The following is a 25,256-nucleotide window of genomic DNA, read 5'->3' on the forward strand; positions in this document are numbered from 1 at the left end:
GGCCTTTCTTGTAAATCTAACTTTGAGTGGCTGAGACTATAGGGATGATTTGAAATTGAGACAAAACGTAGTGAGTTCCAGGCCAGGGTTTAGAATGAGACCCTGATTCAAGCAAATAAACAAACAACAACAAAACACAGTAATATTTGGATTGCTGAATTCTATCCATTTTGATTCTAACAATAATATCCTGGCTATTAAAATATACATACACACATAATTTATATACTTATGTACATTTTTTCCCCTGGAGGCTGGTGAGATAATAATTGCTCTTCTAGAATACCCAAGTTTGGCTGGGTGTTGGTGGCACATGCCTTGAATTCCAGCTCTCAGGAGGTAGAGGCAGGCAGATCTCTGTGAGTTCAAGGCCAGCCTGGTCCACAGACTTAGTCCAGGACAGGCTCTAAAGCAATACAGAGAAACCCTGTCTCGAAAAACCAAAACCAAACCAAAACAAAACAAAACAAACGCATACCCAAGTTTGGTTCCCAGGACCCTGATGCATTTCACAACTTCACAACTATCTGTAACTCTAGTTCCAGGACACTGGATGCTATCTTCTAGTTCTCCCCATCCCCCAACCAGGCACATAAGTGGTACATAAATATACATACAGGAAAATCACTCATATACATAAAAGTATTCTGACAAATTGTGTGCTACTAGGCAATATTTTCACTTGAAGTTTTCAAAGCAAAATACTAACCATAGACATTATTTAGGTTACACAGATTTAAGTTTCTCTCCTGTACAGTGTCCTTGTCCAAGCCTGGGTATAAGGCTCCTGGAATTCACTGGCCAAACTTGCAGGGCCAGAATTAGGATTAGCGTAGTAACTTGCTAGCCTTCAGCAAATTTAAGGGCTTCAACAATTCATCAATAATGATTAACAATATCTGATGCAGTTTAAAAAAAGAGTTGAAACTGAAGTACGAAAATTTCTAATGAAACACCCAAATTGTAGGTGAAAGTAAAGTCAGAGGCTATGAGCCAGCCATCATGGCAATAAAGTGTGGAAATGCACCTATAAAATCATCACAGTAGCTGGGCGGTAGTGGCACACACCTTTAATCCCAGCACCAAGGAGTCAGAGGCAGACAGATCTTTGTGACTTCAAGGCCTGCCTGGTCTACAGAGTGAGTTCCAGGACAGCCAGGACTGTTATACAGGACAACTCTGTCTCAAAAAAACAAAAAAACAAAAAAGATATTAGCACACCGAATAGAGGTGTTTGGCATTATGATAACCCAAATTAGGAGAGTTCAAAAAGTTTGGGAGATTTCCTAGGAGCTGCTGTGAAATGAATGAAGGAAGAGTGAGTTCAGAAGCCAGAATCTCCCTGACAGTAGACTGAAAACGCTAGTTAGAGAAGGCTGAAATAGGACAGAAATAGGAAACATGGAGAAGAGGTTCAACCTCAGAGTCAGAGCCTTCAAGGTACTTCCTTCTTCATCCCAACAGTGATAAGAATAGGATATAAAAGATTCTGGAGAGATGGCTCAGAGGTTAGAGCATTGAGTGTTCTTCCAGAGATCCAGAGTTCAATTCCCAGCCACCACATGGTGGCTCACAACCATCAGTAGTGAGATGTGTTGCCCTCTTCTGGCATGGAGGCAGAACACTATACATAATAAATAAATCTTTAAAAAAAAGAAAAGGAAAGAAAATTTAGGATAATTGGGTAAAGTGGCATATAGACAATTTTTGCATGTGGGAGGAGGAAGCAAGAAGAACATCAATTCAATGTCCATTCTCATCCTATATAATGAGTCTGAAATTCTGCCTCAAAAAATAACAGAACAAATAGGAAATGAATATAGGGAGGGCAGTGAGAGATGAGAATGAATAACAACAAAATATAATGACATACATGTGGAAATGATACATTGAAACATCACTTTGTATAATAATTTAGAAAATAAAAAATATATATACCTATAAATGCTGATCAATCTTAAAATTCTAAAATACTTATTTTTAGTTCTTAGTTTATCTCTAATGGATTATTGTTTCAGCTAATATTAACTGATTGTATTATATAACATGTAATCTATCAAATACATAACATAGTTCCTTTTTTTTTTTTTTTTTTTTTTTTTTTAAGTATTTTCATTAGACCTTCATCTTCATTTTGAAATGATGAATCTGACCCACCCTTGTGTCTAGACACAAGGCAGAACTCTAGCTCCGTCAATGCTGTCTGATGACTTCTGGTGGTCTGCATTATTTGCTGTTTGATCTTGATGGCAACCTTATGAATCCATATTACTATTTTATGGATGGCACAATAGAAAGTTGTTAATGATGAATGCTTATTCAAAGCCATCGAAATATGAAGGCTACAGGGCAGATTCTGGATTCCAAGTCCTGCTATCTTTTTTCTTTTTTTAATAGACAGGGTTTCTCTGTATTACAGCTCTGCAGCTCTGGTTGTCCTGGAACTCACTTTGTAGGCCAGGCTGGCCTCGAATTCACAAAGACCAACCTGCCTCTGTTTCCTAAGGGCTGGGATTAAAGGTGTATAACTTTTATACACCTTGCTATCTTGACACAGACTTTAAATATAAAGTTAATTTTTCCAAGTTCAATCAACTGTTTAAAGAGCTTGCTAGATGTAGTTTCAACTTCCATGAAGGGGAGTGAGAACTCCAACAGCTAATAATTTATGTTTCCACTGGGAATTCGATATCTTAAAACTTAATTTCTAAGAGTGTAGTGAGGGACATTTATCTGTACGCTTCACTCCTCTATTTTTTAAAATCTAAATGGAAAATGTTTGGTATTTCATGCTGAGACAAATGAAACTTCTCGTTACATTGTCATATCCTTTCAAAAAAATGTTAATGCTCTTTAGGTGAAAGCTATGAGCGTATATTTCATTTTCTCCTGGAGAATTCAGGCTCCTTTTTACATGTCAGCTACTTTAATAATAATTTGTGACTTATTTTTTTGGCAATTCCATGCAATAGTTCCTATGAACTCCTAATATGTTTGAGTTTTTGTGTCCTTCCAGTGTTTAGGTATTGAAATACAAACCCCTGGAGCCAGAGATGAGACTCCGTAGTCAAGGAGCTCTTGCTGTTCTTCCAGAGGACTAGAGTTCAGTTGCAAGCAACCACTTTGGGAACAAGGAGATCCAACACCCTCTTTTGGCCCCGAGGGCACGCATACATAAGTGACACACATCCATATATATATATATATATGGATATATATATATATCATACACACATATAAAAGTAATACAACAGTAATAAAAGTAATAAAAAAATAATAAAAACAGATGGGGGTAGGATAGGGGAAGGGAAGAGAGCAGAGAGAGAGAGAGACAGAGATCAAAAGGACACTGGATGGTAGTAAGGGGTGTGGTTTTGAGGAGGTCATTAGCTCCATAGTGCTCTGATTTTATGAAAGTGAACAACACTCTTTAAAAGAGGTACTTGGGTGGTAGCACACACTGGATGGTAGTAAGGGGTGTGGTTTTGAGGAGGTCATTAGCTCCTTAGTGCTCTGATTTTATGAAAGTGTACAATACTCTTTAGAAGAGGTACTTGGGTGGAGCACACACTGGATGGTAATAAGGGCTATGGCTTTGAGGAGGTCATTAGCCCCTAAGTGCTCTGATTTTATGAAAGTGAACAATACTCTTTAAAAGAGGTACTTGGGTGATAGCACACACTGGATGGTAGTAAGGGGTGTGGTTTTGAGGAGGTCATTAGCTCCTTAGTGCTCTGATTTCTTGAATGTGAACAGTACTCTTAAAAACATGCTTGAGGCCAGGGTGGTGGTGCTTGCCTGCACTCTACCACAAGGATTTAAGGCCAGCCTCATTTCCGCTGTGAATTCCAGGCCAGCAAGGTGAGGTAGGGTGGGGTAGGGTGTGGTCCATAGTGAAACCTTGTCTCCTGGAAAAGTTGAAGTGCTTTGGAGAAACAATTTGCCCTTCCATTTCTCAAGGACACACTAAAGACAAGGAACTGGCCTCCAGTGGGCTTAGAATCTGAAGTTTCCTTGATCTGAGACATCTCAGGCCACCCTCCCACCCCCAAGTACAAACAACACATTTCTGTAAGTTATGAATGATTCCATGGGTCTGCCTATGAGGGCATTGAGAACTGTTCAAGGACCCCCCTTCCCTAATACTCCTTCCTGTTCTGCTGAAGAATGTACTAAAATTGGTGTCACCTGGGGGACTTTGCTGAGCTAATGCAAACTTATATAATTCTCATATTGCCTTCTCAGAGTTTTGAATCAAGCTCAAATAGAATAGTCTTTCAATTTATTTATTTTCAAATTTTGGTGTGGTATTGGGTTGAAAAGCAATCTTGGGGAGTTTCCATACCCACTTCAACAGGCTTCCCTTAAGATTAATATATTACATAGCCAATTTCCATTTACTGTAAGAGTTTCACAATGGCATAATGCTACTAACCAAACTCTACACTTTCTTGGATTGACATAGTATTTCCACTTTTATCTGTGCAGGATCCAATCCAAGATGCCACTTCCACCAAATCCCAATCCTAGCTCAGTAAATGTAATTTGTGTCTTGGAATATTGCCATTTACCACTCCCAGTAAACTCAGTCCCACCCTACAGTCCCAAAGTTATACATTTTGTAAGCTTCTCATTGAGATTTGAGAGTTGATAATAAAACCTTTTGGAAACTCAGTACTGTAGCTACCTCCACAGAACCATCTGGAATTAAGGGAATATATTTTTTTACCATCAAAATGGAGTATGTGTGTCTAAATGATGTGGGAAGTGAAAAAGTAATAAGGTCCACATCTCTCTAGTGTTTCCTGGACTTTACAAAGCCAATCTATGTGAAATAGAGAATGGGTAGAACAAATTGATTATTGGTTTGTGTGGTATTTGAAAAAATGGCAATGCTTGGTGATCATAGCTAGTTAGTGACACTGGCTGGCCTTATCTCAGCAGGGCAGGATCTAGGAAATAAGCAGTTTTGGGGCACATAGTTATGTATAGCCTTTACAGTCATTTAGGGCTAGTGAGATGGCTCAGCAGGAAAGGGTACTTGCTGCCAATTCTGAAAATCTGAGTTGGGTTCCCAGGACCACATGGTAGAAAGAGAGCAATCACTCTGGAAAGTTATCTTCTAACTTCTGTATCTGTGCCATGGCATATGAACCCCTCCCAATAGACAGACAGATGGACGGATGGACGGATAAATAAATGATAACCTCCCATACACACATGCTTTTTTGTTGTTTTGTTTTTAATTTTGGATCTCAATTGTCTTTTTAAATTGAGGTGGATCACGGGCAGTAGCAAGTTTAAAAATGTGACGCTAAGAATTTTTCCTACATATATTAGAAATGGATCAAAATAGGTAAAAGTAATAGGTTGGTACTGCTTTTAACTACAAAGGGGATCATGTACCAACGGGACTACTAGGCAAGGTTTGTACCAGCTGAGAGCTACATGCCAGCCCCAATCACTAATATTTTAAATATTATTTGATTTTTTTTTTTTGAGACAGGGTTTATCTGTGGGTTTGGAGGCTGTCCTGGAACTAGCTCTTGTAGACCAGGCTGGTCTCGAACTCACAAAGATCCACCTGTCTCGGCCTCCTGAGTGCTGGCACTAAAGGCTTGCACCACAACCACCTGGTTTTAAATACTATTTGTTAAAACAATGAAAGGATAGATAATATGCAACAGAGTAGAGCCCAAAACAGACCAAATATATGAGGTGACTTGAACTCACAACTATGCTGGCCCAAAGGAGCCACAGGGAATGCTCTTGTTTCCATTAAGTAATGATAAAAAAGTGTCCACACAAGTGGGGGAAGATTTTGTCTCCTAGCTCATATTATACACAAAAGCAAATTTCCAGTAAAGTTTAGGTATAACTGTGACTGTATAAAACCCTTCAGGCTCTTCAGCCATAAGCTTTCTGGAGTCTGTTCCATTAATATTCTCCAGCCATGTATTTTCTAGAGCCTTCTCTATTCTATGTGGGGTATTCTATGCTTTTACTCTCACTTTAACAAAACAGTATTTTTTATACAAACAAGCAGCATATCACTTTAGAAGGAGACCAACACCCATCAAGATGACTCAGGCAGTGAAGGCATTTGCCACTAAGCCTGAGGCTCTGAATTTCATCCCTGTTTCCCCTATGATGGAAAGAGAGAACCAACCACAAGTTTTCTTCTGACCACCACATATGAACCCTTACATTCACCCCCATACAGTTAATTAAAGAAAAACAAGACAGAAAAAAACCCACGAGTGCATTTTCTTATATTTGGTTTTATGATAGTCTTAAGCAACAAGAATAATTTGAATGGGATTAAAATTATGGGATTTAAGAGGCACAGCCTATAGAATGGGGGTTGCGGGGAGCAATCTTCTAAAAAGATCGTTGTTTCCTCTAATGGTTGTCCCTTCCCCTTAGAAGGGACCCAAGCCCCTCCCAGTCTTAGAAGGCAGTGTAGAGTCCATCCTCAGCTCCTCATCTAGCTTCCTTTATTTCCCTTTGAAAACATTCAACTCCAAGCTCAATGATAGGACTTTTGCACATGTCCGTTTCCTCTTTCTGAAGTTCTTTGTTCAAATCTCCACAATATGTTCTTCATTCTGATCTCAGTGAAAGCACTAGATGGGGCTCCATGTATGTGAGTGAGCGGTCATCTTATTTAAAAATGACAATATAATTTTTTATTTGACTATTTCACACATGTCCAAAGGCACACTGAGTGGTCTCACCTTTACCTTCTCCCATCCTAATACTCCTATCTTCCCATCCCAATCTCTTTCTTTCATTCATGTCTATTTATTTTGTTTTGAGACCCATTGGGTTTAACCATGGCTGTCTGAATGACCACTGGAGCCTGGTGGGCTCAGCAACTGGAAATGATCTCCAGTCTTCCAGAAAACATCAATAGTTCAATAATAAGGGGTATGGCCAAATGGTTCTCCCTAATGATTTTCCAGTCATTCCTTAACACTCCCCCATGGTTCATTTTTATTTTGTGTGAGACAATATTTGCTATAATTAACGTCAACAACCTCAGTGCTGGGGACAGTATGAGTAGAAAAAGAGGGAAATCCACATCAGGTGGTAATAGAAGTTGAGCTCAGGTCATCAGGCTTGCCAGCAAGTATCTTTACCTGTGAGCCATCTTTCCAACCCTAGTTTATTCACTTTTTTAGATCATCATACTATGTAACTCAGGCTGATCTTCAACTCACCATCCTCCGGCCTCACCCTCCTCAGTGTTGGGGTTTTAATTGTTTGCCAATGCCCCAGGCCTTAGTGATTCTGGAATCTATAGGGGTGATTCGTTCATAGATAGCTTTGACATGTGTACCTCAACTATTCATTCTTAGTCTGAATGTGTCATTATCTACAACTGTTCCCTCATCTTTTCAGTTGAAAATGTCTAATTCTGCCTCTTTCTCTTCCCTCTCTACCCATCTTCCTCTGCCCCCCTCCCAACAACTTATATAATTCAGACTGGCTATTAACTCACTATATAATCATGACTGACCTTGAACTTCTGATCTCCTAACACCACATCTTACATTCAGGGATTACATGAGTAGTGTGCCACCATGCTTGACTACCATCTCTCTTTCTTTTGTTGCTTGCTTTTTTTTTTTTTTTTTTTTTTTTTTTTTTTGAAACAGGGTTTCTCTGTAGCTTTGGAGGCTGTCTTGCTCAGTAGACCAGGCTGGCTTGAACTCACAGAGATCTGCCTCTCTCTGCCTCCCAAGTGCTGGGATTAAAGGCACATGTACCACTATCACCTGGCCAATCTTTTTTTTTTTTTTTTTTTAAAACCTCTTCTTATTTTGAAAGATCTTTTGGGATTTTGAAATCTGGTATAGGGATTGAACATTTGGACTTTAAGCTTCCTCACTCCATTTCCTCTCCAATTATGCCTCAATAAAATTGCCAGCCTTTTTAAGATAGCTCCTCCTCCAAGTTTACATTCAAGCAGTTGAATGAAATACACACATGTGATAACATTGGCCCCTGGATGCTTGTCAGTGAACCTTTGATTATATGAAGGGCTATGACTCTCTGGGTAGTGTTGCCCTCTAGAGGACATTAAAATGTTTCTGGAGATGGTTAATTGGGCATCTAAGGCAGGCAGGCAGGCAGGCAGGCAGGCAGGCAGGCAGGCAGGCAGGCAGGCAGGCAGGTAGGCAGGAAGACAGGAAGGCAGGAACACAGGCAGGCAGGAAGGAAAGGAGGCGGGAAGAAAGGAAAGAAGGAAGGAAGGAAAGAAGGAAAGAAGAAAGGAAGGAAGGAAGCGAAGATTCCCTGCTTCTACTAAAATGAGAGCCCACCAGCACCATGGCATCTCTTGATAGAATAACATCTCTCAGTTCCAACCAAGCACTCACTGAGCCAGAAACTGCCCTTTACCAGGATGACCAAGATCACAGTGACAATAAAACTCGAGAAGCCCTAATTTGTCATGTTGACTTTCCATTCTCAAATTATTCTATAATACTCTTCACTAAATCTCTCCTCTCCATTTTCCCATGAAACAGTTCTTTTCAACCTTGCCCTGTTTTCTCCATGAGGTTAAATCCAAAGGTTCCAGTTCCCCTTTTGCTGTTTAATAATAGTCTGAAATGATTTTCTTTAGTGTACCTATTTCTCATTTGTCACCTCATATACAGAAGAGTTCCTGGCACACAGTTTAAGCTCTGCAGACATTTGTTGAATGTATAAATAAAGACAGCCTTACAAAACAAGGGATTCTTTGACCTTTAACTTCTGTAGAGTTAAATTTAGCATTGCATACTAATAGTTGGTTAAGGCACTTGACACTGAGCCCAAAGACCTGAGTTCTATTTCTGGGACCCACACAGCAAAAAGACAGATTCACACATATTTTCCTTGTACCCACATTCATGGCCCAGTACACTCAATATTCCTACCGTAAAATAAATAAATAAATTGAACATAATAAAATAACATAAAAGAACAAAGTTTATATTTAAACTTGGTGTTGGGAATGGTGACACTTGCCTACGATCCCAGAGCTTGGGAAGAGAGGCAGAGAACTGCACGCTTGAGGCTAGCGTGGGCTATATAATGATTTGAACCCTTCAGAGGCTACATGCTGAAGCTCTGTATCAAAAAAACCAAAGCAAAATAAAACAACACGTGGCAATGGCAAACACCTTTAATCCGTGCACTTGGGAGGCTGAGGCAGGGGATCTCTGTAAGTCTGGGGCCAGCCTGCTCTACAGAGCAAGTTCCAGGCCAGTCATGGTTGTTACACAGAGAAACCCTGTCTTAGAAGACAAAAACAAAACAACAAACAAACAAACAAGCAATCAAAAGAATAATCTTCCAAACCCAATCCCTCAACAAAACTCAACTTGGCAATGAGAAAACACAGATTACTTTGATGGGTTATGGACAGCTAATGAAATTCTTGGTGGGAGGTCTTTTAGATCTTGAAATGACAAATGTTTTAGACACAACCTGCAATTTTATTTTATTTTGTCTTCTTTTGTTGTTGATTTCTTTTTGGAGCTGAGGACCAAACCCAAGACCTTGCACTTTCTAGGCAAGCACTCTACTACTGAGCTAAATCCCCAACCCCCAAACACAGTATTTTAAACCAACATGCCACCTCGGGTCAGCACTTTTGCCATCACCTGGGAAATTGTCAGTTGGGAGGGTTTTATACTGCTCCCCAGACCCACTGAGATAGAACCTAAATCTTAATAAAACATCCAAACATTTTTACATAGTAATGACCAGTTCTAACGATAGTAGTGGATAAGAAGGGTGAACAGAGGGAATGGCTTGGCAGTGAGTTGAGGGAAACAAATGATCCAGAGAAGGATTCAAGTATTCATTTTCACCTTGTGCTAAAAATAAGGGTGGAGATACAGACGTCATTGACTCTAATGATGAGGCTAAGATACCACGAGTGTTTGGCATCAGACTGACAATGGAAGGCAAATCTATTTTCTGATTTGATAGTGACAAAACACATTTTTTGTTTCTCTGAGACAAGGTCTCACTCTTGTAGCCTAGGGTGGGTTTATTCATGGCAATCTTTCTGCCTGCTGTTAAGCTTCATGGGTGATGAAATTTATAGTTATGAGCTTGGCCTGAAACATACTTTTTCCTTGTTGAGAGTCTTCATTCTGTGTTTAATGGTACTTCACCAATTTTCTTTCCTTTTCTCTTTTGGTGTGTGTGTGTGTGTGTGTGTGTGTGTGTGTGTGCATGAGAGAGAGAGGGAGAGGGAAAGAGAGAGAGAAAGAGAAAGAGAGAGAGAGCGAGAGACTGTGCTGCTGGACAAGTGCAGGAGAAAGGGATCAACTTGTTGTTGAGATTATCTTCTCCAGCTGATGTATTTTTATTTTTAAGTTTTTTTTTTTTTAAGTGTGTGTGTATTAGATCATCTGTTGCTGGAGCCAGTGGTTGTGAGCTCTAAGATATCAGTGCTGGGAGTTGAACACTGGTCCTCTGCAAAAGCATAGGTACCTTTCGAGCATCTCCTTCTCACTTTTGAAACAGGGTTTCCCATGGAGGTTCACTGTGGCTCCACTGGCTAGCCAGTCATTCCACAGGTTCTGACTGTCACAGCCTCCCTGGTTCCAGACATATAGACTCCCTTTGTGTCCTAAAGTTTTGTGTGGATGCCAGGGATCTTGTGCTCCTGTAGCAGCCACTTTACTCAACGAGCCATCTCTCCAGCCCTGTGCTAAATAACTTTCCTCAAGGCTTTAATACATTTGGAGCAGCCAGCAAATCAGAAGTAAAAGATTTGGGTTTTGTGCAATGGGCCACTTTTTGGTACAAAGGAGACAGAGAGAAAATGTTGGAAAAAGTTTGTTTGACAGCGGCCGTACAGGACAAGGACTGCTGAAATAGTGGCAAGTTCTTTTATGTTTATCTATAAGAAGGGATTTGCTTCCCTCTTACCTAGGAGAACATAAATTATCTTTTAGATGCTATTTGGGAACAAAGGAAAGAATTAAAATTGTGTTCAAGTAGGCCTTCAGAATGGGCAGGGGACTCATATTCTGAGACAAAAATCCAAGATGGAATAGATTGTGCTTATTTGCCTAGATCTGGGGAGTTAAGGTGATTTAGCCATGCACTATATTGCCCTGACATCTTTATGAAGTCACTTTAAGTGTTCCTATATTTTTAATTAGAAGTCATTTAGCCAGTCCCTCTTTCCCTTGGCAGCAATGGACTTAAATGGCTATAGAATAAAAATTGCATAATGAGCAATGCCTTCCCCTCGAAACATCCCAGACTGACCAAGGAGAGTGACTCCCTGAATACTGAAGGTTTTTCTCAAGCCAAGTTTGAGTAAACTGAGTTTTATACTCCAGTCTCCAGTTTTCCTTCAGTTAACAGTTTGTGGGACCATACCTGTTCCAACCCAGTGCTTTGTATTCAGAAAAACATCCCTGTGCTCTTTATCCCCTTCAGTGAACTTACCCCTTAAATTCTCATGGCTTTCAATGAGAAGATGGAGAGTCACAAGAGAAGAGTGCAAGCTTCAAGGATGTGTTTCTCTTTGATATCGTTCTCTAGAATTCACCTTTGTCTAATCTTTGTACAGCCTGGCTTGGGAAGGACAAGAACAGAAGAGATTTTGCAGGCAGTTACAGCCTACACTTCACACAACTTTCCCTCTGACTTTCCTATATCTAGTAGAGGTCAGAGGACGATTTGTTCGGAGTTGGTTCTCTCTGTCACATGGATCCTGGGAATCAAATTTAGGTCATTGGGTTTAGCAGCAAGTACTTTTAACTGATGCGCACTCTCACTGGTCCCATTTTTGCAGGTGTGAGTTAAGTCGTAGATGTGCCTCTTCCTTTGTCAGAGGATGGGGCATAGGCAGTGCTGTGGGCGACTTTAAGCTAGCCTTCACATTTATCCAACTAGCTTCATTTCCCATGCCAAGACTGATCACATGCGTGCTCCATTATGGAGGTATCGTCTACAGGTGCTTTGTTTAGTGTAACACTGAGCGCCTCCACAGATTTTTTTTTTTTTTTTTTTGAGTGTGATATTCAAGGATTACCGTATAGACCCGTAATCCCAGCACTTTATAGGCAGAGGCAATAGGATCTAGAGTTCAAGGCTAGTCTGAGCTAAATAGTGAACAGCTATGTACTTCTCTTTCTCTGCTTTTTTCCTGATGCCTCAGAGTTTATTATATGCTTATTTTCTAAAAGTGTACAACAAGTGCATGGCACACAGGAAAAGGAAATGAGAAAAACCATTAAACAGCATCTTTTCTATTCTTGACCTTCAACAACAGAGCTGTTTTCCCAAGGACAACCAATGCTGAGGTGTCTTCTGCAGCTGTGCAGTCCCTGTTGTGTAGGTATTTCTTGCTCCCACTTCCAAGATACCAACTTGTTCCTAAAAAGCAACACATTGTATAAATAGTTATTTATTTATTTACTTGCAGTGGTTTTTTTAACTCAGAGAAATCTTCATTGCTTCTGGTCTTCCTGAGTAAAAACCTGAGAGACAGTTCTTAAAGTTTGGCTTTTTAGGAATGAAAGAAGTCACAGAGATCTTTGCAGACGCAGGTCACTCCGTGGGAATCCATTGTGTTCCCACAGACACAGCAAATGCTCACTCACAATATTCCCCTGCCTCTTAGTGATCTAGACATTATAAAATGGGAGGCCACATCCCCCATATCACTGAAAAGACAGTAGCTTCATGATACATCTTTCATTCTTCACAGTGACATTTAAGAGCTGTTTTTGATACCAAATTAGATTAGTCATATCTAAGGATATGAACTTGTGAAGCTAAAACAATGTAAGCCTCCACATTCTACATCAAAATTAACACTAAAATATTTCCAGTCAATTAAAAAATCATATAGATTTAGAAACATTTTTAAAATTTAATTTTATTCAGTGTGTGTGTGTGTGTGTGTGTGTGTGTGTGTGTGTGTGTGTGTGTGTGTGTACCTCTGGCCACAACATACTTGTGGAGGTCAGAGACAAACTGCTGGAGTCAATTCTCTCCTTCCACCCGGTGGATTCTAGGGATCAAACTCAGGTCCTAAAGCTTGGCAGCAGGTGTCCATACCAGCTGACTCATCTTGCTGACCCTCACATAGACCTTTCTCAAGGATTAACTGGTAACCTTCAAAGAACACTTCTGTCTGGACCACTAGAGGAAATCCTTGGAAAAGTTTGGCAAGCATTATAAATAGACAAATCTCTGTGAAACTAAACTTAGCCTATGTAAAATGAGGAGCCAAGAGTAGGTGTTAAAACTGTCATGTGGGAGATGAACAGCCCTTCAATGCCTCAGTCAAATGAATTCAATTTAATGATGTAGCTGTATGTGATCTAAATTAGAAAACACAGATGAACCCAACCACCGCAAAGAACGTATCTTTTTTTTAACAGTTCTTTTCATATGCAATGAGAGTATTTGTCTTACACTTCTAAGATTAAGATAATTTAAATTTTTCTGTCAAACATATGCTGAGTTAACAATCACTATTACCACTCTGAAATACAGCATCTTAATAAAGGATATATATATATATATATAAAGTTTAGTTCTAGTATCTACTGAGAACAATTTTGTTCTTTGCTTGTAGAAAAATAACGATAGAGAATAGCAAGAAAGGACAGGGAAAATATGAAAAAGAAGTTAGTTTTACTTCTTTCCTTTCCAGTGTCAGTATTTAAAATCCCATGATTTTATATTTTTTTCTACCATCCTGAATTTATTCAACTTCTTTGAACCTTCAGTTCACTGAGAAAACTCTATCGCAAGATTTTATTTTAGAAAATTAAATGAAAATACTTTAGTATGTTTTCAATGGATTGATTCTCCTGTGGGTGATCTAGAACATCATTTCTGATTGGTATAGACCATGTTATATATGTTTACATATTACATACAGTTTTATTCATTAGAAGTGGTCAATTACAGCTTGGACTCTTAGAGATGAACACAGAAATGTTCAAATATCCAAATCTAAACCACAAAGATTATGAATTCATGCGGTATTACCTTCATTAGATTGGCCAGTGGTTATGTGTGTGGGAAATTTTCTTGCTTAATGATTGACATGACGGGGCACTGTCCATAATAGGTGGTTTTACCTCTGGGCAGGTGGTCCTGGGATGTATAAGGAAGCAGTCTGAGAAAGCCATGGGAGCAAGGCAAAAGCAACATTCCTCCATGGTAGCTTTTTCTGTCTCTGCTTGAGTTTCTGCCCTGACTTTTCTCAATGATGGATTACTATTGGGGACATGTAAGACAGATAAACCCTTTGCTCCTCCAAATTGCGTCTAGTTGTGTTTACCACAATAACCTAAAACAAATTAGAATAGATGTGGTCAAGAAAGATTTTTCAAGCTCTACTGAGCTCTACTGTTCTTGAATAAAGGAGCAAGAATTTCTTAGTTCTTAGGAGTCATTAACTGTGACACAAAATATTCCTTCTCTTTTCTTTTTTCTTCCTTTTTTTTTTTTTTTTTTTTTTGAGAGACAGAGCCTTTCTGTGTAACACCTCTGGCTGTCCTGGAACTTGATTTGTAGATTAGGTTGGCCTCAAATTCACAGAGATCCAACTGCCTCTGCCTCCCAAGTGCTGGGATTAAAGGTGCCTTTACTTGCTCAACTGTCTCAAAGGTCTAGTTTTGTTTATTAGTATAGGGCCCAACTCATATACCAGGCCAGCCTGTAATCTGTATGCAGCAGTCTCCCAAGTGCTGAAATATCTGTAATGAGCCATCCACCTGGTGTCCAGAATCTATGTCTGATGTTTATTTATATTTTCTTTTTTATTGAAAAGAGATGATTCTCTTTTACATTACAACCTAACCATTTTCCCCTCCCTCTTTTCCTCCCAGCTCTGTTCCACCTCCCTCTGTTCCTCCCAGCTCTGTCCTACCTGTAACTATTCCGGCATTATGCTGGCCTGCTTCTGTCACCGGGCAGAATGCACTCATGCAGTAACCTGGTCAGCCCAGGTGCAAAGGACCCTCTTTAAAAGGAAGACCTCTGCCCACTTATGCCCACTTATGCCCTCCTTCCTGCTGTTCCCCTGGGGGCAGACAGGACTTTTCCTGTCTTCCTATTCTGTCCTCAGTATCTCTTTACATCCCCCCCCCCACACAACCTTCCATTTCTAATAAAACATCTCACTTAGCTTAAGCTCTGTCTGTCTTGTGTGTTTGTCCCTCCTCCTCACTCACCCTAGTCTGCCAAGGAATCTGCCAAGGTTCCCCAAGCTTTAATCCTAACACCACCTCCCCTGGATTATGCAGGCCCCCAGTTTGCTCTTCAGTAAAGAATAGGTCACCAAGAGACAAACAAGGCACTTAACAGCACTCCTCCAAACAGCCAAACAGGATACAACAAGAAACAATAAGACAAGGCTAAAGCCCTCACATCAGGCTGGACAAGGCCACCCAATAGATGGAGAAGAGTTTCAGGAGTTTCACTCATAGGAATTCCACAAAGCACCGAGCCAACTTCCATAATATATACACAGAGGACCTGGTGCAGAACCATTTGGGCCCCGTGCTTGCCATTTCAGTCTCTGTGAGCCCATGTGAGTACTGCTTTGTGGGAGATGTTCTCCTGGTATCCTCCATCCCCCTGACTCCTACAGTCTTTCCTCCCTCTCGCCAGCACAATCTCTTTCAATGAACTGTGTGCATGTTGTCTTTGACAATGGGTCCCAGGTATCATTTTCCAGAGAACAACCTTCTGTTGTAGAATCAGTCTGTTTTGGTTCTCTTGTTTTGTTTTGTCTTGTTTTGTTTTGTGTGACAGAGTTTCTCTGTGTAGCTTTGGCTGTCCTGGAACTCACACTGTAGACCAGGCTGGCCTTGAATTCACAGAGATCCTCCTGCTTCTGCCTCCTGAGTGCTTGCAGTAAAGGTGTGTGCCACCACTGCCAGGCCATCCTGGGTTATTTAAAGGCTTTGTACAGACCTCCTCAGCCAACAACTCAACTGATTATAACCCAGTCTTGCCTGTGTATAGAAGATGGCTAGTTCAGACTGCATTCATTACTAGGAGTCCTGACTAGGGTCACCTTCATAGATTCCAGGGAGTTTCCACCACACTGGGTTTTCATATTGTCCTTCAAATGCCCCCCAATTCCAGCTGTCTCTCCCTGCACTCTCTCCCTCCATTCCCCCATCTGATCCCCTCCCATTTTCATCCCCACCCACCTGCAGTTCACCTGAAGAATCTATTCTATTTCCCTTTCCCAAGGAGACCCACGCTTTCTTCCTCTTTACCAAACCTCGCTGTGTCTGTGGATTGTAGCTTGTTTATCATTTACTTAATAGCTAATATCTGATGTTTATTTTGTAAGCCTGAGTTTGAACTTCTTCTTATCTAAGTATAGTGGGTATGAATAGTAAATCTCTATGGAGAATACTATTTTTAGGATGCACCCCTAATGCTGAGCATGGTGATGCTTGCCTATACTCTCAGTAACAGAGAAGGAGGCAGGTGAATCAAGAGTTTAAGGTCATCCTTTGATGTATAGGCTATTGAAGCTCAAGGGTATTACAATGACCATGTCTCAAAAGCAAGCATGCAAAGAAATGCACATTTCAAAATAATAATACATTTTTAGTATTTTGATATGAATCTCATTTTAAAAGATTCAGCCATGATACAAAAAGTATTTTTTTTTTAAACACAGATGTAAAAAAATCTAATATTAATCCTCTGTTAAAACAGTAGGATGGCCTTGGTATTCTATTATATGTTCAATAAAATATCTGTTCAGCTTAATGAAATAATGTGTCACAATTTGTTCAGCGATAATGGGCAATAAAAGGAAGGAAGGCTTAAACAAGAACTGTCAATATAATTTTCTGGGTTTTGTTTTTGCTTTTTAATTTTAAACCAGTCTAGAGTGTCATAAAGAATCCTGAAATTACAGAATTAGATCCCACAGAGCACTTGGGATTTAATTCTCCTCCTTTTTGTGCTATGAAAGTTAATAGAGGAAAAAAAATAACATTAATTTTGGGGAAACATTGTATTTTAAGTAATTGGTATCCTGTTAATGAATTCAGTGTTCTCTTCATTTCTTTTAGAAGAAACATTTTCATTTTACTTTACATGTTAAAGTAAAACAAACATAATCATTTCCTTTTTCATGGAAATCGAAGAGATTACTGTCATTCTCACTTTGACATTGCTAGATGTTTAAGTAAACAGCTGTTGATTTATTTCTACTTCTAGAAGATTTGATCACAGTTATTTCATTTTTAAATGTATTAGTAGAAGGCAACCCGAGGAGATAAAAGACCACAAAATATGCAAGTATGCTGTAACAGGAGCATTTAAAACAAGATACTTAACCGGGTGTTGGTGGCACATAGCACTCGGAGGCAGAGGCAGGCAGATCTCTGTGAGTTCGAGACCAGCCTGGTCTACAGATCAAGTGCCAGGACAGGCTCCAAAGCTACACAGAGAAAATCCTGTCTTGAAAAACCCAAAACCAAAACAAACCTACCAAATAAAAATAAAAAACCCCAACAGCCCTCAAACAAAAACAGATTAAAAAAAAAAAAAAACAAAAACAAAAACAAAAAAACCCAAGATTCTTGAAGTGATGTGGATTTCAGAAAGAGAAAGATGCATATATTTGTTTTTTTTTTTTCTTTCCAGCAGAAACAGAATATGAAACAACCAAAGAAGGAAGAGGAAGAAAACGAGAAGGAGAAAGAGGAGGAGGAAGAGGAGGAGGAGGAAGAAGAGACCCTAGGTGTGTCACGGGTTCTTTATGAGCCTTGCTCCCAGCTATTGGAAGAATAGATGCTGAAAGTGGACTAGGATTACGGTTATGGTTAGGATCTGTATGGCTGATGAGTTATTATGTGACCAGTCTCTCTCTTATAGGTATGTGAAGATGGGCAAAGAACAGGAAGGAATGGAGAGCTAGCTGAATAAGAAGGGATCATTTTAAATGTTCAAGGCAGAACAATACAAGAAAAATGTGAAAATAAGAAGGGAAAACTTTATCTTACCACAAAAGATGAACATACTGTTGTTCTTTCATTATAGTTATAAAAATAAATGCTGGAGAAGGGGTGGAGGTGGGTGGTCCCGGTTGAGGGTCCCAAGTGAGTGGGTCCCAAGGTAAGGGACCACATGGGAAAGCATAGCAGGTTCCATAGCAGGTGAGGGTGACCGAGGCGGGAGGGAATAGCATGCCAGGCAGATAGAGCTTAAACGAGGAGTTTATTTAGAAAGGGGGGTGAGGGAGAAGGGAAGAGACATAGAGGCACCAGGAACAGAAGAGGAGATGGGGGAGAGAAGAAGAGGGGTGGCCAACAGAAAGCAGGAAAGAGAGAGAGAGAGAGAGAGAAAGAGAGAGAGAGAGAGAGAGAGAGAGAGAGACAGAGAGAGAGAGAGAGAGAGAGAGAGAGAGAACAAAAGAGAGTGTAAGTGGGCAGGGGTCTGACTCTTAAAGGGGGTCCTTTACACCTACTTGGAGACTAGTGGAACTCTGCCAGGTGACAGGGGCAGGCCAGGTTAATGCCTGACTCCTTACACATACTGCTATGAAGTCGGAAGAGAGACCAGCCTGCACATGACGACAAGGCTGTACATTCTGTCTCAGCGTTGACTGGGGAAAGAAACGGAAAACACCAAGTGCTTGAGAGCCACAAAGGGATTTTACATTGAATCTAAACATCACTCGAAAGGCACTGGGCATAAAGTGTTGAAGCATTAATATCTCAAGTCACTACTCCATGAAGAGTGCTTGTGGTGTTGTACGTGATGTGTGGTAACGCTCCAAGAAAGGTGTTCCATTTTCAGTTCTAATTAACAGCTGAAAGTCACAAGGAGCTGTGAAATTTCTCCCGCTTATTGCGTAATTCCAATGATGCTCATTTCTCTGGAAGGATGCAGAAAATCAGCGTTCCTTTTTGACAACTCAGAAAACAGAAAAATGTAACCAGTGGAAGACACAATATTAATGGATTGGAGAAAATATTTCCAGAGAAGTCAATGGATAAAATTCTGTTCAGAAAGCTTATATTTTGAGCAGTATTGTAGGAACAGAGTAAATGAAGCCTGCAAGGTATTTCTCCAAGTTTGTTTGTTTGCTTAATATGTTACCTCTTTCCAGTACTAGGCTCAGGTTTTTCTCTTTAACGCCAAATTGGCTTAATGAGTAACAATACATCCACTCACCACAAGAGCTGGTGTTAAGAGTAGAGCCAATCAGGACTTTTCTCGATGCCTGGAGGCTGGAAAGGGATCTCCCTCCCCAGCTATGAACCAGGGGAGTATATATTAAGGGCTATTGGCACCATTTTTCCTACCATTGAACAATTTCACTCTACAGTGTAAGATCAAGGAGACATCTAAAAAGATGAGAGGGGTTTGTGGTTGTGTTAGAGCCTCCCTTGCAAGATTTATTTTTCTCCTTATTTAATGAGCTTCTTCAGCCTTTTTTTCTAAATCCCGTGAAACAACACATTCTTTTTCTGTTGTATGAATTGGTTTAAAGCAATGTTCATTTTTGTGCTGTTTAAGGGGTCCTGACTAACATGGGAGTGAAGTCAAGTATAGAAATAATACAGTATAAAGGTATTAATCAGTATAAAGGTTATTTTGTTAGCCAGAAAGACTAAATACTAGATTCGTACACAGAAGTAACTACAAATTAAGATAATGAACCACTGCAAACCCTTACTTATTGTAGAAGTAATATATATGATGATTTATATAATTATAACCATCAAATGTGTTTGAAACACCCCAAACCACCATTGTAACAAGTGCATATTGTTTGAATTTTATCAAGATTATAGTTGTCATAACATTGAAAGCAAGATTATCATTAAAATATTCAGACTGATTTCTCATGTAAGTAAGAATAATCTCAGTTTAGACAAAATTAATCCAGCTCATAATTTGAAAGGCAAATTTCAGGGCTGGAAAGATGGCTCAGCGGTTAAGAGCACTGGTTGTTCTTTCAGAGGTACTGAGTTCAATTCCCAGTAACCACATGGTGGCTCACAACTATCCCTAATGAGATCTGGTGCCCTCTTCTGGCATGAAGGCATACATATAGGCAGAATGCTGTATATATAATAAATAAATGAAAAGAAAGGCAGATTTTGGTAGCTTTCCAATATTTTATTGTTATGTAATAGTAATGTTAAACACATCTGCATAATGGAGCCCTTACCTAAAATATAAAAAGAATGATTTCTCATGTTATTTAATATCGCCTCCTCCCAAAGTGAACCTCTCCTATATCTGTCTTCTATCAGGTGGTCATGTAGCATATCTCCTTGAAAACTGGCATTGGCAGAGATCCTAGTGTCTTTTAGAACACGTTGTGTGCTCTTCGAGAGCCTTACTTGTCCTTGTTACATTGGGGGTGTTTAGCACATTAAAGTCTGGTCTCTATTCTGTTAGCCAGCTCTCAGCAGGTAGATAGTAATATTCTCTGAAGGACCAGGAACAAACAGGTCCATTTCCAACAAGGTAGGAAGATTTTGTTTTTGTTTTGATTTTTGTTTTTTTGTTTTGTTTTGTTTTACACAGGGTTTTTCTGTATTGCTTTGGAGCCTGTCCTGAACTAGCTCTGTAGATCAGGCAGGCTGGCCTCAAACTCACAGAGATCTGCTTGTCTCTGCCTCCCAAGTGCTGGGATTAAATTCGTGCACCACCAACACCCAGCTAGGAAGATGTTTTATTTGTTAACGTCTGACCAGTTCCAGGAAGGGCATCATCAATCATTACAGCGTTGCTCACTGAGCAAGCAGGGAGACATTGTGTGACTGCTAGTTTTGGAAAGACGAGAAAGAGAAAGTGTAGAAGAGAAACTGGGCCATTTCCACATGGGGATTGGATTTTAGTTGATAACGGCTCTTGTGGATGAGCACACATGTTGTAACGATCTTTGTCCTTTCTCCCGTGTCAGCGAGGACTCAGTGAGGTGGGAAGAGGGTAGTGGAGCAGGGAGGCAAAGCTGCCGGGGAATCTAAAAGCAGATGCATGGTTTGTTTCTTAAATAAACACATCAGGGCTAGGGAGATGACTCAGAGGTTAAGGGCACTGACTGTTCTTCCAGAGGTCCTGAGTTCAATTCCCAGCAACCACATGGTGTCTTACAACCATATATAACGAGATCTGGTGCCCTCTTCAGAGCTGTAGGCAGAACACTGTATACATAATAAATATTTTAAAAAAAATAAACAAATCAAGCAAATAAAACTAGGCAACTTAAAAATTCAGGGCCATAGGAGGACAATGGATGTTTTCTTTTGGAGTCGACTCCCAGCCTTGTGGAGCCCTCTGAGTCTCTGGCACTCTGTCTTCTCTTTTGCTCTGAGAAAGAGTCACTCCCATATTTCTCTTTCTCTCTCTGTTTCTCTCATATCTCCCCCTACACACATATACACTCACTGTTTCTAAATCCTTGATAAAGTATACTAGTAAGAAAACAGTAATGCTTCAAATATGAGAAAGAGATTGGTGGTTTGAATGTTAGATTTCAAAACTCAAATTCCAGACAAAAGCTCAAAAGAGTTCTTAGTACAGTTTTATATAAATCCTTCTTTCTTTTCCTTTGCTCCCTCCCTTCTTCCCTCTTTCCTTCCCTCCCTCCGAGTCTTTTTCCAGACAGGGTTTCTCTGTGTAGCCTTATCAGTCCTAGAACTCACTCTGTAGGCCAGTCTGACCTCTAACTCAGAGACCCCCACCCTTACAGTGCTGGGACTGAAGGTGCATGCTACCATGCTTCATCCAGTTTTATGAGAATCCATACCCACTGCCCAGTCATTGAAACTAATGCATTGTGGCCAGCCCAGTCTCAGCCATTGTCTTATATTTCAGCCATGAACAGTGTGAGAGCTATAAATCAACAGATCCACATTAAAATGAGGAAAGATCATACTCTTTTCATAGGAGTAAGGGAGTTTAGGAACTCACTACAGAAATTAGGGTACTTAATGTGTTACAAGTAATTTAACACTTAAACTGGAGAAACGAGAAATTTCACCAAGTAAATATTGTGAAATTATCCAGAAAATGAATAATCTACTGTAACATGAACAGAATATTTGTGGATTTTTTTTGAAAATATATTTGCTTAGATCTCCCCTCCCCCACCCCCCCAAAAAAACCCCACAAATATTCAAACCCATTGAGTGAGGACTGAGAAACTGGAGCCATTTTGATATCTCCTTTAATTGTCAAGCCATTCCTTCCTGGGGAAGGACTCCTGCTGCCTTTTAAGTTGAGCGGAAATGTTTATCTATGAGATACAGGCTACCACAAAGGGAGGCAGCCATTCCCTTTGGTAATCTCTAAGAATCTGTAACTGATTCCTGCTCTTCCTTTAGGGAGTATTCTTCTTACCTAATCCTGTGCACACCTCTCTGTCATCACTGATTACCCAGACATGTAGTTACACATTTATGTGTCCTTCAAGTCACCAGATGAGAGATCTTTTAAAGGAACATTATATTTATTATATTTACTCTCTATCTGAATTGTGACATTAAATAGTACCTGCTAAGGATATGTTGAATGAGTACATTTCCTATTCCAAATTCTAGGAAATTGTATTCTTTAATTCAGTTCCCCTTACTGTGATTCTTCATCTAAATTATTGTATTGGTTGTAATGAACTTAGCATTTAAAATACTAATTTTATTTGTGTCCCAGGTTTCTTTCAGTATAACTGCTTTCTCAACATTTTTCTCCTTTTATCTAAGCTACAGGCAGAGTTTTACCTCAGCTATTCATGTTTATGAGTCTTCTTACAAAGAATAAATGGTTTTGTTTCTTGAAGATAGAAAATTAATATAAATAGTTATGTAAAAGCAGAAGCTTCATTTCAATTCCAAGGAAACAAATCTCACACTTATTTCCCCTCTATATTGTTATTGCCCAGATTAAGCTGTGTAATTCATAGCAAAATATGGAACAAAGTATCACTTAAGAAGCCGAATGAGCAAAGAAGTTTCTGTGCTGGCTAATTTTAGGGCTCATCTTGAGGAAGTATGGATAATGTGAGGTGATGCGTCATACCTGTCACTTTTCTGTCTTCACTCTTCACTAAACTAGGGAACAAGGACTAAACTATTTTAAAAGAGATATAATGACTGCCTTACTCTATTCAGTCTATTTATTCTTTCTGCTAGAATTTAAGATTTAATGGTGTCAAATGTTTTAAAATTTTATTTATTATTGTTATGTATATATCTTCCCCCTCACTACATGTGTGTGTACATATGTACTTGTAGTATTGCGAGAAGACTTCTAATCTAAATTGTGGTGGAATTTGGATAGTAATTTATTAAAATTATGATGTTCTGTTTTTAGTATTGGTTATATTACTTTTGTGACAGTCAGTTTTATGGGTCATTTTGACTGTCCAATCATCGATTGTTCAAACATAAAACCATGGGACTGTGAATTTATTTTGCAGACTGTGATTCATAATCCGTTAACTTACAGAGAGCTCATACCATATGTTCATTGAGTTGTAAGACCCAACAGTTTCTACTTTCTCATTTTCAGGGCCTCTGACTCATGGATTTCAAAGATGTTTTGTAAGATTATACAAACATGTAAATGAATTTCTTGCAATAAATTTTTGTGTTTATAAACACACACACACACAACACACACAGCTACTAAAAATAGGTAGAAGCTGGGAGTTGGTGGCACACACCTTTGATCCCAGCACTCGGGAGGCAGAAGCAGGCGAATCTCTGTGAGTTGGAGGCCAGCCTGGTCTACAGAGCTAGTTCCAGGACAGGCTCCAAAACAATACAGGGAAACCCCGTCTCGAAAAACAAAACAAAAAAATGCAAAACACAAAAACAAAAAAATGCTTTGGACCTTATAAATCATGTATGGGGCAAGAGTTTGACGTATAGAACATGTAAAAAACATGTAAAAACTCCTCCTAAAAAGTCAACATCTAGAAAACTGAATAGCTGAATTTAAAAAATAGGCAAAAATCTCAATAGATATTTCCAAAGAGGAAACACAAATAATCCTTGAACATGTGACTATTGCTCAGCTTCACTAGTCATTAGGGAAATGCAAATCAAAATCACAAGGCTATTAGTATATCACATTTCTAACAGGATAAAACTTCATAAGTTTTCCCAAATGTTTATTTCTGCTGTTTTCTACAGACAATAATGCAAATGGTCTTTTTATAGTCCAAGTTCAATTAAAAATTAAAACTGGCTTTAGAGTTGGAGCATGGCTCTCTCTTCCAAATCCAAACATGCTTGTTAAAGAAAATCTAAAGTCTCTTTCTCATGTCAGAAGAGCCACTTGATATGGGACAGAAAAAAAAAAAAAAAAAAATTAAGGGACTATTCTATTGCCACTCATCTTATAATTTTTTTTTTTTTTTGGTTTAATTTCAACTCTTTAAAACTTTTCTTTTTCTTTCTTTCTTTTTTTTGAGAGGGGGGTGGTGCTATCAAGGCAGGGTTTCTCTGTATTGCTTTGGAGACTGTACTGGAATTTGCTCTATAGACCGGACTGGTCTCGAACTCACAGATATCTGCCTGCCTCTGGCTTCTGAGTGCTGGGATTGAAAGTGTGAGCCACCAACACCCGGCAAAAACTTTTCTTAAGATATAAATATTATCTCAAAATTTATAAAATCTATATGTAATTTAAACTTTTTGTCATGATGTTGATGGTTATATAGAGTACTAAGTAATTCTAGTAAAAGGCTTCATCTAGATTCCTGTACATGATTTTGGGTTTGAGTCTCTATCAGATAACTAGGAATTAAATTTTTGTATTTCCCTTGGGGATGAGTGAAGTTTACACTATGGTCAAGCAGAGGGCTCAATGCTTTATTTTTGTTTTGAGGACTCCTTGCATTGGCAAATGAAAGCCTTGGACAATTTTATGCTTATTTGTTTATCTCTCTCTTAAATTGAACATGTATTTGAAAATATTATTTTATTTATAGACCAATATTTAATACCACAGATTAATAGTACAGCAATATTTAGCTACCCATGAAAACACAAATCCAATGTATTTTTCTTTTCTTTGTTTCTTTTTTCTTTTCTGATTTTTTTGAGACAGGGTTTCCCTGTGTAATAGTTCTGGCTGTTCTGCAGATGAGGTTGGCCTCAAACTCACAGAGATCTGCTTGACTTTGCCTCCCGAATGCTGGGATTAAAGGCATGTGCCACCATTGGCCAGCTATCTAAGGTAATTGTCAATCACACAATTCTATCAATATACCT

Source organism: Phodopus roborovskii, unplaced genomic scaffold (assembly GCF_943737965.1).
Source record: "Phodopus roborovskii unplaced genomic scaffold, PHOROB, whole genome shotgun sequence".
NCBI lineage: Eukaryota > Metazoa > Chordata > Mammalia > Rodentia > Cricetidae > Phodopus > Phodopus roborovskii.